Consider the following 14,111-nt stretch of genomic DNA (forward strand, 5'->3'; position numbering starts at 1 on the left):
CTTTTGTGTCAAACATAGATGCACAGACCATGCACCTATTTTTAAAATAAGTTCATGTTCTTTGGTGCTTTGGTCTCCATGGAACAGGGCTTGACAGATGCGCGTCCACGTGTCTGTTCGAGAAACAGGTGTGCATTAGTGCATTTGTCAGGATCACAGGCACACACCAATGAGAAAAGAAGGTTTTTCCCTATTTATTTTTTTATAGCCTAGGGAGATATAAATTTGATGCATGGTATCCCTGATGGCAAGATGATTTGGAGAGTGCGAGACTCGGTGTGCCTACGTGCAGAGGCGGTAGGGGATCCAACTGCTAGCTAGTTGTTGGAAAGGCGAGGTCTTCTGAAGTTTCTTCAAAACCCCCTTATGAGATCACATGATAGGTTCGTGCATTTTTTGATCTGATGCTAGGATGTAGACCATTAGGTGATGGTGATCCACTTGAAAGAAGTTTTGATATCGGTTTGTACCGATATTTATTTTGTTACTAGTTTATTGCCTCATGGGGAGGCTTTGTCATATCCACTATCATCTAGGCATGTGGATATTCATTAGTGGGCAGAGGGTGAGGGTGAGGCTCAGTGTGCGCCTAACCCTTTTTAGGAGGGTTGCATAGGGATTGTGACCACTTTTGATCTCGCTGAGTGAGAAGCGCTAGCGATGATTCTTAGATTGGTGGAGTCAACATCCCCCCATAGAGCATCAAGGCTGCATATAGTCATCCTCCAACAGTTGTAGGCAAGCCACATTTTTGATTAGGCTCGATTGTTATATAGGGACATGTTGTGCTAGTTGAAATAGGTGTGGCATGGAACACTCAAATTTTTTTATTATGCGAGTGTACTATGAAGAATTATGTATGAGAGGGTGATGATTCTATGTCCGATCCTAGCAGTGTTGGCTGGGCCTGCCAGGGACCCTCGTATATGTCGTTGGGAACCTTCGATGCCATGAGATGAGGGTGGTGCGGTGGGGCATTATTAGAATGCCAACGTAGAGGATTGGATTAACTCCAATCCTAAGCTGATTCTGGAGTTTCCCTATCATGGCGTGGACTTCCAAGGAGATGTAGACATGGGGATTCCTCTAGGTGATGCTTGAGGACCAATAGGTATATTTTATTTTCTGTATTCGTATATATATATATATATATATATATATATATATATATATATATGTGTGTGTGTGTGTGTGTGTGTGTGTTTTTTGCATCTATAGTTATGGTTTTTTTTATATATATGATGATGATGATAGCATGTGTGTTTACTTTCAACTGAGGGGCCATGGGGGAAACCACTGGCCTACTTGGTAGGCCATGATTTGAGACATATGCATGTCATAGGGGTGATACTCGTGCCACAGAGACCGAGGGACGTGAGGCCACATGCTAGGCTTGAGCGACCAATGCAATGATACGAGTTAGAGATTGGTGGACCCTCGAATGAGGGTACCAATGTAGTGGCAGGCAGGGACACAAAGCAGTGGCTTGAGTGTACCAAGGCTACAGATGAGCATTTGGCAGTTGTAGAAGCTTTGCTACAGAGTTATCGTGACACTTGGGGTAGAGTAGAGGCCCTAACTAGAGGGTTTCCCATTGATGGTTGGGTAGGGCTGGCAGAAGTTGTCATGGAGATGATGATATCACTTGAGCGATCACATCAACTCGTTTTGCGTCGTATAACTATGGTGATGGCTACAACTGGTTCGATTTTGGCTCCTAGTGCAGAGATTGGTCCACGAGAGCCCTAGATAGACCCGTGGATCTAGATATTTTATGAGACTATGTATGTACTAGGGTAAGCATCCATTATGAGGATGATCCCCTATATTTGTTGACTTATTTGTCCTAGTCATGGGCGAGTGGACTATATGGATATTTTTTTTACTCATATATATTTTTGGATATGTACATACGAGATGGTTTTTTGGAACCTCTCATGATATGTCATATGTGTCTATACTTTTTTATGTATTTCTAAATTTGTTTGAGATGCATCTTATGCTCATGGTTTATGTATCTTGATGGTTATATATATGTAATGATTTCTAGTCTAGGATTTGATTAGCTATGTGACCATCTGTATGATCTTGATCACTTGGTATATGTGTAAATGTGATATGATAATGTCATGCTAACCTCTGTGCATGCAGATACTTCCGAAAATGCGTGCATCACAAACTTGAAAGGTCTTGTTTAACTGTGATACAACTAGCTCGGAATCGGAATGCATGAAGGTGATAGATACCTAGGAGGTCAAAATCGGCCAAGAGATTTATGACAATGTTGTACTCAACATGATTATTGGTGGCTAACCTAATACAAAGTTCATTACAGAGACGATGTGTCCGGTCAGGGGAGTATATGGCCCAAGATGCAATAGCAAGGTTTTGCAACCATCAAGATGCGTCATCAGAAAACCCATGGTGATAGGTTGTCGGATGATCCATCTATGTACACATGATGAGAGAGTGATTTCTACAGTGAATCCATGATGAGGTGATCATCATAAAAAATAAGTCATGGTGCATACATGTATATTCTAGCATTTTTATGGGTGAAATTTTTTGAGGTAGAGACCATTGGTGGGATTTTTTAGGCAAGTCCCATTGTGCTATAACAAGATGTATGCCCCCTTCAGAAGGCAATGTTTAATGATGTATGGGCCCTTCCATAGGGTTTCAAAATTTATGGGTCCTACCATTTCTTAGGCAACATCGTAGCAAAGGACTAACTCTCGTTAGGTAAATGTCTGAGGTGTGATGTTGCAATCAAATGAGGGTTTGATCCTCTTCTTGAGTGATTCATTATTCAAGGTGGATTCTCATCAGAGTTCATAGACAAGCTCTAGTTGTACAAACCTTTGCTCCAAAAGTTTGGTGTCAATTGAAAGCTCAATGTCCAAGTGTAAGGTAGGGATCTCACCCTCAATGGGCAGTACTGCTTCTACACCATATACTAGTTGGAAGGGTGTAAACCTTGTAGACACCTTGACTGTTGTGCATTATGCCCATAGGGTTGAGAACACCATATGGTGCCAATTGGTTTTATGAGTGTTAACCATGCGATATAACATGGTTTTTAGGACCTTGTTAATGAATTCTACTTGTTCGTTGGACTGTGGGTAGTATGGTGACACAAAATCATGAGAGAAACCAAGGTGTTAGGAGAGCTCTTAAAATATTCCATTCTCGAAATGTTTACCATGGTATGACACTAAATCCTTGGGAACACCAAACCGTGTTATGACATGGTTGAAGAAAAATCATGCGATAGTTTATGCGGTGTTATTATATGTGGGCATTGCTTCTGCCCATTTGGTGAAATAGTCCACAATGACCACAATGTATTTGTGGTTGCCTGATGATGGGGGGTTATAGGTCATGAAGTAAATGCCCCACTTGTAGAAGGGACTGGCCACTATGACTGGATGTAAGGGAGAAGGCGGTGCTCGTGCCTTATGAGCATATTGTTGGACTTGCTCACATATTTTTACTGCTTGAATGCAATCGTGGAAGAGGGTGGGAAAGAAATAACCAACGCGAAGGATTTTTTAGGTAGTGGCCATCCTTGAGAGGTGGCCGCCGCAAGCCCTGCTATGGAAATCATTTAAGGCTTTCTCAACTTGTTGGTGGTTAAGGCATCGATGTAGGATGGTGTTGATGCCTCGTCGATAGAGGACATCCCCCAAAAGGAGGTAGTGGGGGGCTTGATGGCGTATGCGCCGCCAATTGTCATGGGTCAGTCGGGGTTTGAAATTTTGAGTTCATAAAAAGAGGAGGATGTCACCATACCAGGGGTCATCCATTGATACTAAAAATAGATGTTCATCGGGAAGAGCCTCATTAATGGGAGAGCCTCAGGTCTTTATTGGGAGGTTCGTGATGAACTCGGTAAGGATGAGTGATTTTTTGCTCTTAGGAGAGTTAAAATGTAGATCAAATTCTTGTAGAATAACAACCCACCAAGCATACTTGTGGTTCATCATATAGTGAGTGAGTAGATACCTCATGGGGTTGATGACTGCTATTACGGTAGTGGTTTGAAGGATGATATAATGTTGAAGCTTTTGTACAGAATGTATGAGGGCTAAGGCAATTTTTTCTTCTGGCTCATACTTCAATGCAGGCCCAGATAAGTTCTTTCTAATGTAATAAATTACGTTCTCCTTGTTATCTAGTCCATCTTGGACTAACACCCTGACGATGGCTACCTTTGATGCTAATAGGTATAGGGTATAGTCTTTGTTGTGGTCAGGTGGGCTAATCAAAGGAGCTTGAGATAATGCATCTTTTAAAGCTTCAAATTATTTTTGAGCTTGATCATCCCAATGGAAGGGAATATCCTGACAAAGGAGGCATAGGAAACCTTATGCGCAAGTATCATAATCGGGGACAAAGCGTTGTAAGAAATTGGCGTTAACCTACAAGCTTTGTAATTATTTTAATGTTTTTGGAGGAGGTACCTCTTTAATGGCTTGGACTTTGAGAGGGTCGACTCTGATACCTTGTTGAGAAGCTATGAAACCCAATAGTATTCTAGCATTGACATAGAAAACACACTTGAGAGGGTTCAAGCGTAGGTTATATTGTCGACATCTCTGAAAAACCAAGCAAAGATCCTCTAAATGGTTAGTAAAATTTTTGGAGCTTATTGTAAGGTCATACATATATGTGAGGATGAGATGAGCTAGATCATGGAAGATGTAGTTCATGGCCTCTAGAAGGTGGCACCAGCATTTTTGAGACGAAAAGGCATAATTTGGTATGCGAATGTACCCAAAGGGGTTGTGAATACAATTTTATAATGATCCGTATGGCGCATTTGGATTTGGTTGTACCTAGAGAACTCGTCCATGAAGGATAAGGCCTCATGATTGGCGCAAGCATCAATGACTTGGTCAGTGAATGGCATTGAGTAATTATCTTTGGGGCATGATTTGCTTAGATACCTAAAATCTGTACAAACATGGATGGTGCCTTGCTTTTTCATGATGGGTACAGGGTTAGAAACCCAAGATGTGTAAGCAATATGATAGATGAACCCAACTTTGTGGAGTTTATCGATTTCCTATTTGATTGTTATTGCCTTAGAAGGATGTAACTGACGTTTTTTCTGCTGGATAGAAGGGCCGTATCAGGCCATGTGTCAATGTGGTGCTCCACGATGGTGGGACTTATGCCCAGAATCTCTGAGTAATCCCACGCAAAAATATCCCTGTATTCTTAGAACAAGGATGTGTATGCAGTTATTTCTTTTGGAGAGCATGCTTCCCCCAAGGAGATCTCTTTGAATTTTCCAGGTTTTCTTGAAATATTCACCTTGATGGTAGGTGAAATATTGGACATGTTCCCTTCCTCAAATGCATCAGGTGCTAGGATGGGATTTTTGAACCAATCAACCTTCCCTAGTGGGAGGAAATATTTTGATTCAATGGCACAAATATCGTGAGTTTGTGCGCTGATGGGAACAAATATTTTTTCACATAGAAAATCCAAACAATGGTGAATGGCATACCAAGGATATTCAAGTTTCGTCATGGTCTCTACTATTTTCATTTGAGTGAAAAATATTATCTAGTGTTGACTTAGGTTGTGCTAGGTCTTGAAGTTGGGGTTCATACCCCATCATGTTGGTGGACAAGAAATAATATGATTTTTTGGTTGATGACGTAGAACCAAGTGAGGTTGAAAAAGTGCAGATGGGATGGTTCTGCACCATCGATTGTGTTACCATTGTTGAGGTGGATTTTTCAGTCTCGACACCAAAAAATGATGAGCAGATGACACAAATCATGGTTCCTATGGATGAGGAAATGAATTGTATATGATGTGTTGGATTATATTATATTCCTTGGAAGATAATAACGTCTTTTTATTATGATGGAAGTTGTCCACAATCTTATGTAAAAAAGTAATACATTATATCCCATGTTTATTACGGCATGGTATACTATTGTATCCATTTATTATATAAAGAGGTGTTATTTTTTAGAATTATATTATTCCACATTTAATATATGAGAGTAATTCCTCCACATATCTAGGCATATAATAGGGTCAAGGAAGCCACTTAAGGCAGATACCATTTTGTAATACCATCACATCTTATCCTTTGCTCCCAACATACTGCCATTTGTATCGGGTTATTTGTAGTTTCTCTCTTTGTAAGATTGTAGGAGATTTCTAGAGATAATAGAAGACAACCTTCCCATGGACATAGCCCAATTGGGTTAGCCATGTATATCTGTTGTATTCTTTTTCCTTGTGATCTTTCTGTTCTTATTTATATGTTGATATATTGTTCATTTCTTAGATAGATAGCTAGTGTAGTAGATCTAATATTCAAACATGGTATCAGAACCATCGCTACTATGATCTAGTATCTTTTGTTACTTGGGCACTCATTATTTTTTGTCGATTTTTTTCTATTAGGTCACCATTAGGCTTCTCTTCAGATCTAGGCATCATTCTACATATTTGAATTTTTTTCTCATAACCTTGTCTTTTTTATGTAGTTTTTTTGAGATTTTGTTTTTCAAGGGGCTCTTGATTATTTTTCTATAAGATCTATATGGTTTTCAGATTATCCTCAAGGAGATCTATCTTCTGGTTGTAATATCTGTGATTTTCGTCCAGTTTTTTGGTCCCTTTTTTGTGGGGTGGAAGATTGGTGGACTAAGGGTTCAGATCAAAAATTTTGCCGCATAAGTGGATGTAGAGTGGTTGTGCCATTTTCAAAAACTAGTTATAATGGGCATTTGGAGCATTATTGAGTGTTTTTTTGTTTTGACACTTGACAATTTTTGTTAGATCTATTACATTTTGTGCAGAATTTCACAGAAGAAAGTAGATATTTGGGTTCCTATCACTGAACTACCCAATTTCAAAAACAAAATAAGCTCAAATGGAGTACCGGAAGCAAAATTATCGTTGATTTAAGATTGACATTTTCTTTCTTCAAGTTTTCTCATGATGGCAGAACAAACTGCAAACATTTACAGTTTTCTATCCACTTTTTCTCTTGTCATTTCTTGCATTTATATTTCTTGTCAAAATTTGTATCTTTATGACTTCATAAGTGGCTTTTGTTCCTGAACTTATCGGTTCTAACTATCTTGCATGAAAAAAGGAAAATGATTGATGTTCTTAGGAGTAAGAATCTATGGAGGTTTGTTAATGGTGAACACAAGAAACCTACATATGCTCAAGCCTTAATCAAATGGGAAGAAAAGTGTGATAAAGCAAGAGGGCTCATTGGTCAAATGGTTTTAGATAGTCTTCAGATGAGTATTGAGGCAGAGGACAACCCAATTAAGGTATGGATAATTATTGCTTCTTTATTTGATAAATCTGATGATGTTTCTGCTTATTACCTTCAAAAGAAGGTTCATGAGCTAGATCCTACAAATTTTGATCGAGTAGAATTATACCTTGCTGAATTGAAAACCTTAAATGAAAAGTTAAATAATTGTGGTAAATATTACAAGAAGACTGACATTGCTCTTATCATTCTTGTAGAACAAAAATTGCCATCTTGTTTTGACATGTTCATCCAAACTAGGAATAAGGATCTTGAACTGTCTCAAAGTACCATGAAACCTACTTTTGATGATTTCTGTAAAGGGTTGATAAATGATCAAGAAAGTTTGATTGCTTCAGGACAAGTCTCACTTAATAAAGCTCTTATGGCACATAATAAGAGTCCTAAGAAAAGTTTTAATAATGTTAAACGTTCTTATTCACACGCTTCTAATCATACTAATAATAATGGTCATGCTTCTCATGAACATCATGAAACTAGTAAGAGGAAGAAAGTGTATGATCATTGCAAGCATTTTGGTAAAACTAACCATCCTTAAAAGAATTGATTTAAAGAGAAATGTTTAATGGCTAAAGCTAACAAGAAAAATTCTAATGAATCTCAAGTAGCTTTATGTGAATCTATTGTTTCATCTAGAAATTCTTCTTCTAATGTGGAATGGATAATGGATTCTGGTGCTTATAAACATATGACCGGTAATGCTTCTTTATTTACATCTTATGAAACTAATAAGCACCCATCTCAGAGAGTTTCTATTGGTGATGGTAAATAACTTTCCGTAATTGGTTCTTGTAATATTAATGTTGCTAATGGTCAATTGGAAGATATTTTTCATGTTCAAAACATGCCCATCAACTTACTTTCAATTTATTGTGCATGTCAGAAAGGTTTTAAATTTGAAGCTTGGCCTGATAAATATGTTCTTAAAGATATCAACCAGAAGTACAAAGTAGTCTCTTATGGTCTTGTTGATCATTCAACTAGTTTATATAAATTTGTTGGTTTTAATTCAACTAAGAGACAACCCTTTTATTCCTATGTTGCTCATGCTGATGAACTAAGTCAATTATGGCATGAAATATTGGGTCACTTGAATTATGGTAAAATGAAAATGCTAACTAAAATGGTTCATGGTTTGCCTAATATTTCTTCTACTACTGGTGTTTGTGAAGGATGTGTTCTTGGTAAACATCATAGAGAAATGTTTGATAAAGGTAAATCCTGGTGTGCTAAAGCACCTTTGCAATTAATTCATAGTGATATCTATGGTCCTCTTGAAGTTCCTTCAATATATTATGTAGTTTATTTTCTTACCTTTATTCATGACTTTAGTAGAAAATATTGGGTTTATTTTTTGAAAAATAAAAGTGAAACATTTGTAAAATTTCAAGAATTTAAATCCATGGTTGAAAATGCATCTGGTAAGAGTATTAAAACCTTGTGATCTGATAATGGGGGGGAATTTGTTAAGAAAGAATTTGATGCATATTTATCTAAACATGGTATTCAACATCAAAAGACTGTTCCTTACACACCTCAACAAAATGGTGTTGCTAAAAGGAAAAATATAACTTTAGTTGAAATGGCTAGATGTATGCTTTATTCTAAAGGTCTGCATAAGAAATTTTGGGCTGAAGCCATCTGTTGTGCTAATTTTATTTTAAATAGAGTTCCTACTAAATCTGTTAAGAATGTTACCCTTGAGGAAAAATGGAATGGACGTAAACTAGATATTAGTGATTTTAAGGTGTTTGGTTGTGAATGTCGGGCTCATATTCATGATGAAAAACGAAAAAAGTTAGAACCCAAATCTCGCAAGTGTCACTTCATTGGTTATGATAAGAATTCCAAGGCTTACAGGTTATCTGATCCTTCTAATAAAAGTGTCATAATCAGAAGGGATGTTCAATTTCATGAAGTCTCTTCCCCACCTAAGTCTGTAGAATCGCATGTTACCCTGAATTTACCAATACCACATGTTACTCTTAATCCTGTTACTCTTTCTTCTAGTTTTGTGCCTCTTATTGATATTAATTGTTCATCTCCCTCAAGTATTCCACATGAAACTCATGAAGCTCATGAAGTGACTTCTGTTCCTTCTACTCTTCCTATTTGGGCTAAAAAAACTCTTGAATATGCAGGTAGTGAGGTCGGAGATCCTTCCAACACTCGTCGAACTAGATCTAACTTTGCTCTTATGACCAAAGTTTTGGCCACATATGATCCTACTACATATGCTCAATCTAAGGGTAAGCCTCATTGGGAACAAGCTATGTCTGCTGAATATGAATCTCTTTTGAGAAACAAGACTTGGTCTCTTGTTCTTCTTCCTTTAGGAAATAATTCAATTGCCTGTAAATGGGTTTATAAAACTAAGTTCACTATAGAAGGGCATATCGAAAAACATAAAGCTATATTAGTTGTAAAAGGTTTTAATCAACTTGAATGTATTGATTATAATGAAACATTTTCACCTATTGTTAAAATGAACAAAATAAGAACCATTTTATCACTTTTGTCATAAGAGAAAAGTTAGATATAGTTCGACGAGTATCAGAAGGATTTCCTACCTCAGTACCTGCAGATTCAAGAGTTTTCTGAGCCCAAACAGGAAGAGTATAAGGAAAAAAAGTCACTTGCTGCATATTATAAGTGGGAAGTTCATCAAATGGATCTTAAAAGTGCCTTTTTAAATGGTGATCTTACTGAATAAATTTATATGCAAAATCCTCCTGGTTTTATTTCTACTGAATCCTTAAGTTTAGTATGAAAATTACACAAATCTTTATATGGTCTCAAACAAGCATATAGGGCTTGGTATGATAAAATTGATGTATATTTCTTGAATAATGGTTTTAACCGTTGTATATCTGATCCAAATCTGTATGTTAAGTAATTTGGTGATAATGTCCTCATTATTTTTTTATATGTGGATGATCTAATTATCACTGGCAACGAGCTTGTATTAATTCATGATATGAAAATTTCTCTTGAGAAGCAATTTGAGATGGAATATCTCGGTACATTACACTATTTCTTGGGTCTTAATATTTGACATATGATCAATGGTATTTTTCTCTCTCAACCTAAGTATGCAACAAATTTATTGGCTCATTTCCATATGAGCGATTGTAAACCTGCTCCTACGCCATTTCTATTTGGTGTAAAGTTAATTTTTGAGTGTGCCACTCCATTGGTTTATGCTGCTCCTTATCGTCAGCTCATTAGATGTTTAATATATTTAAATCACAACAGACTAGATCTCTCTTTTTCATTCAGTATGGTTTCTCGATTCATGCAAAAATCTTGTGAAAGTCATTGGCATGCAACTAAGAGAATTCTGCAATATTTACAGGGGACATTGCATTATGGTGTATTTTATTCAAGCAATGCTACAATTTTACTCTCTGGTTATATAGATTCTGATTGGGTAGGTGACATTTCTTATCGATGGTGAAATTCTGGTTACATATTTCAACTTGGTTTAGGTTCAGTCTCTTGGTCCAATGAGAAGGTGAGGACTCTTTCTTTATCTTAATGTGAAGTAACGTATAGAGTAGCCAAAGAAGAAGCTAAAGAATCCGTTTGGTTATGGCATGTTCTTACCAAGCTTGGTTTGTTTCTGAAATCATCAACTATGTTGAAATGTGACAATCAGGGTGCAATTTAGCTTGATTATAATCTGATATATCACTCCAAGACGAAGCATATCGACCTTGATGATCATTATATTCGAGGTCTTGTCACTGATGGTATTCTTTCTCTAGAGTATTCTCCTACCTAGTAGTAGGCAACTAATATCTTCACCAAGTCCTTGACAGAAGCGAAGTATGTGCATCTTTGTTCTTTGCTTGGGATGAGGGAAGTTGTCATCAAGGGGTAGTAGTGATTACTCCTTCCTTCCTTAGTGTTAGGATGGGCCCTTCTCCCAACCATTATTAAGGGGGTTGTTGGAATATATTATATTCCTTGGAAGATAATAATGTCTTTGTATTATGTCGAAAGTTGTCCACAATCTTATGTAAAAGAGTAATACATTATATCCCATATTTATTATGGCATAGTATACTCTTGTATCCATTTATTATATAAAGAGGTGTTACTTTGGAGAATTATATTATTCCAAATTTATTATGTCAAAATGATTCCTCCACATTGCTGGCTATATAATAGGGTCAAGGGAGCTTCTTAAGGAAGATACCATTTTGTGATACCATCACATCTTATCTTGTGCTCACATCATACTGCGATTTGTATCAGTATTTGTAGTTTCTCTCTTTGTAAGATTGTAGGAGATTTCTAGAGATGATAGAAGACAACCTTCCCATGGATGTAGTCGAATTGGGTGAACCACGTATATATGTTGTATTCTTTTTCCTTGTTCCCTTTCTGTTCTTATTTATATGTTGATATATTGTTGGCTTATTAGATAGATAGCTAGTGTAGTAGATCTTATATTCTAACATGATGTTGCGTGTCGCCAGCATTGGGTGGCGTATAATTTCAGGTATGGTGTGTTGATGTTGTGTGGGAGTAAGTTCTTCCATTATTGTTGGTGTAAAAGGGCCAAAAGTAGATTCCTTGATAGGATGTTAACACTAAATTCTAAGCTACAGAAATGTGTGTAACATAAGGCATGCCTCAGTGCTATGAGGGGTATTGGCACAGATACTGCATACTGGAATAGAACTAACCGAGTAGATAGTATGGGAGGCAACACTGCTCATAGTATGAGATGTTGACGCCTGGTTGACGTCATGAGATGGAATATCCTAAGGTGGTATCCATCTATGGACCTTAGTATTGATGTGACATGGCTTCCTAGTTTGGGTTGGCCTTAGCGATGCTCTTGCTGCATGAAAGCATTGAAGGTACTAGCAATTCCTTGTATGGTAGAATTGAGGGAAGACACGACAATAACATCGTTTGATTTTCTCTTGATTAGAGATATGCTTGTGTGAAATTTAGACCACTAAGCAGAAGATGTCATTGAACTTACCCAGTTCATGACATTCATTCACCAAATGGTTGGGTTTATCACATAGGACACATGTGATGGGTGATATTCTTTGCCAGGTGGCCTTAGATCATTTTTTGTCTGATCTAGATTGATGGTAGTGAGGGGAGATGAAATTATGGGGGGCCTTCTTCGTTGTTGGTGGCCATTTCTCCTCAAACACACATAACACGAACCTAGATGCTTTAATCCCTGATGGTGGTGAATGATTTGGTGGTTCGGTATCTGAGCCGACTAAGTCGAAATTCTCAGCGATAAATTGTCTCATGATTCCTAATAGAGAGTGACATTGAGAAAGGTGGGGGCAGTGTTGCACATGATGATATCCTACACAAATATGGAAAGTGTGACATGTGTGCCTGGGTATGGTGCTTTGATCTATTCGGGGAACTAGATATAATCAGTTAAATGCCCTTAATTCAAGGCATTGATTGTTCAAATGATCTAACTCATTGCACAACAGGCAAGTGGGAAATGGAAGGGTGGTTGTTCGTTCAGATTTACCCCGATCATGAAGGGAGGTTGATGGAATAAATGAGGGATAGGAGCAAGAATATTCTTCCCTTACAACATAAAAAAAGAATTGGATCCAAACTTTGTTGAGATAAATGGGGTATTAGATTGGGCGAGTGTACCTAACGCATATTTATATCGAGGGATTTCGAGGCAATGATGAGTGTGGTGCCTGTACTCTACACAGATGGCACATGTGTGGCTATTTCATAATGCCTTAAGACGCATGTGTGTGCTCTTTTCTATGGAAAAGGGATGAGGGTTTATTGGTGCTTTTGGGGCATACAAAATAGCTTTAAGTTCATTTTACTTGGGGCACCTATTGGTGGGGTGCTCCACTGTTTCACACAATTCATAGGGTTGAGGGACCCTAGAGGAGGGAGTGTTTGATGGCCCCTCATTTTTACCTTTTACTTATCCCTTTATTTTGCACCAGGTGGAGTCGGTTAGGTCACTGCTTGTGGTGAGGGTGTTTTCGGGAAAACTAGTGTCTTTTCAATCGACTAGCCCTCTAGGTTTGGTAGCTACCCTAGAAACAACAGTTTAAAGCAATTCACGATTTCTTCTATGTATAATAGATAAGAGAAAGACAATGGGACCAACCTAGAATTTCCGCTTAATCCCTTGCTCTATCTCTCTCCCCCTTGACAGAGCTTGCAACTCCTCCCCGTACTTATCCCGCTTGGAGAGTACCTGTAGAAACACAGTAATAGAGAACCGCCAAAGGATATTGATCTATTATAACATAAGCATTACAGAATTAGATATATAATGAGCATACAATAGAATTCACAAATGATAACATTCACAAGTGCACAATTATATGGAAGAAAATTTGAAGAACTTTATTAAATAGAAGGGAGAATTACAACCCAGTTTTCTGATCCAGCATCATCCTCCCAGCATCAAGCCCTCTTCACCTCATGAAATAGAAAAATCACACCAAAACTCCTTCTCTCAATTACAAACTATCAGTGCTTCCTTGCAATGCACAATATTCCAGCCTCTCGATCTCTCAGATGAGGGATCCATTTATAGATGTGTGCAAGGGTGTGAGTCATCTCTGGGAATTTTATTAGTTTCATTCCACTTGTTACATTTGGTTCCACTTAGAGATTTCTTGGATCTCTTACTCATCCCTGGGCAAATTCGGAGAGGCAAGTGTCACAGGAGAGGTTTCTAGAAGATTCCATGAGAATCCACTTAGTAAACTGTCTCGGACATTTGTCCATCCTTACCCATCACACCCTACATAAGGCC

Source organism: Pinus tabuliformis, chromosome J (assembly GCF_031772625.1).
Source record: "Pinus tabuliformis cultivar Carrire ecotype Pingquan chromosome J, CPIR1, whole genome shotgun sequence".
In the NCBI taxonomy this organism is placed as follows: domain Eukaryota; kingdom Viridiplantae; phylum Streptophyta; class Pinopsida; order Pinales; family Pinaceae; genus Pinus; species Pinus tabuliformis.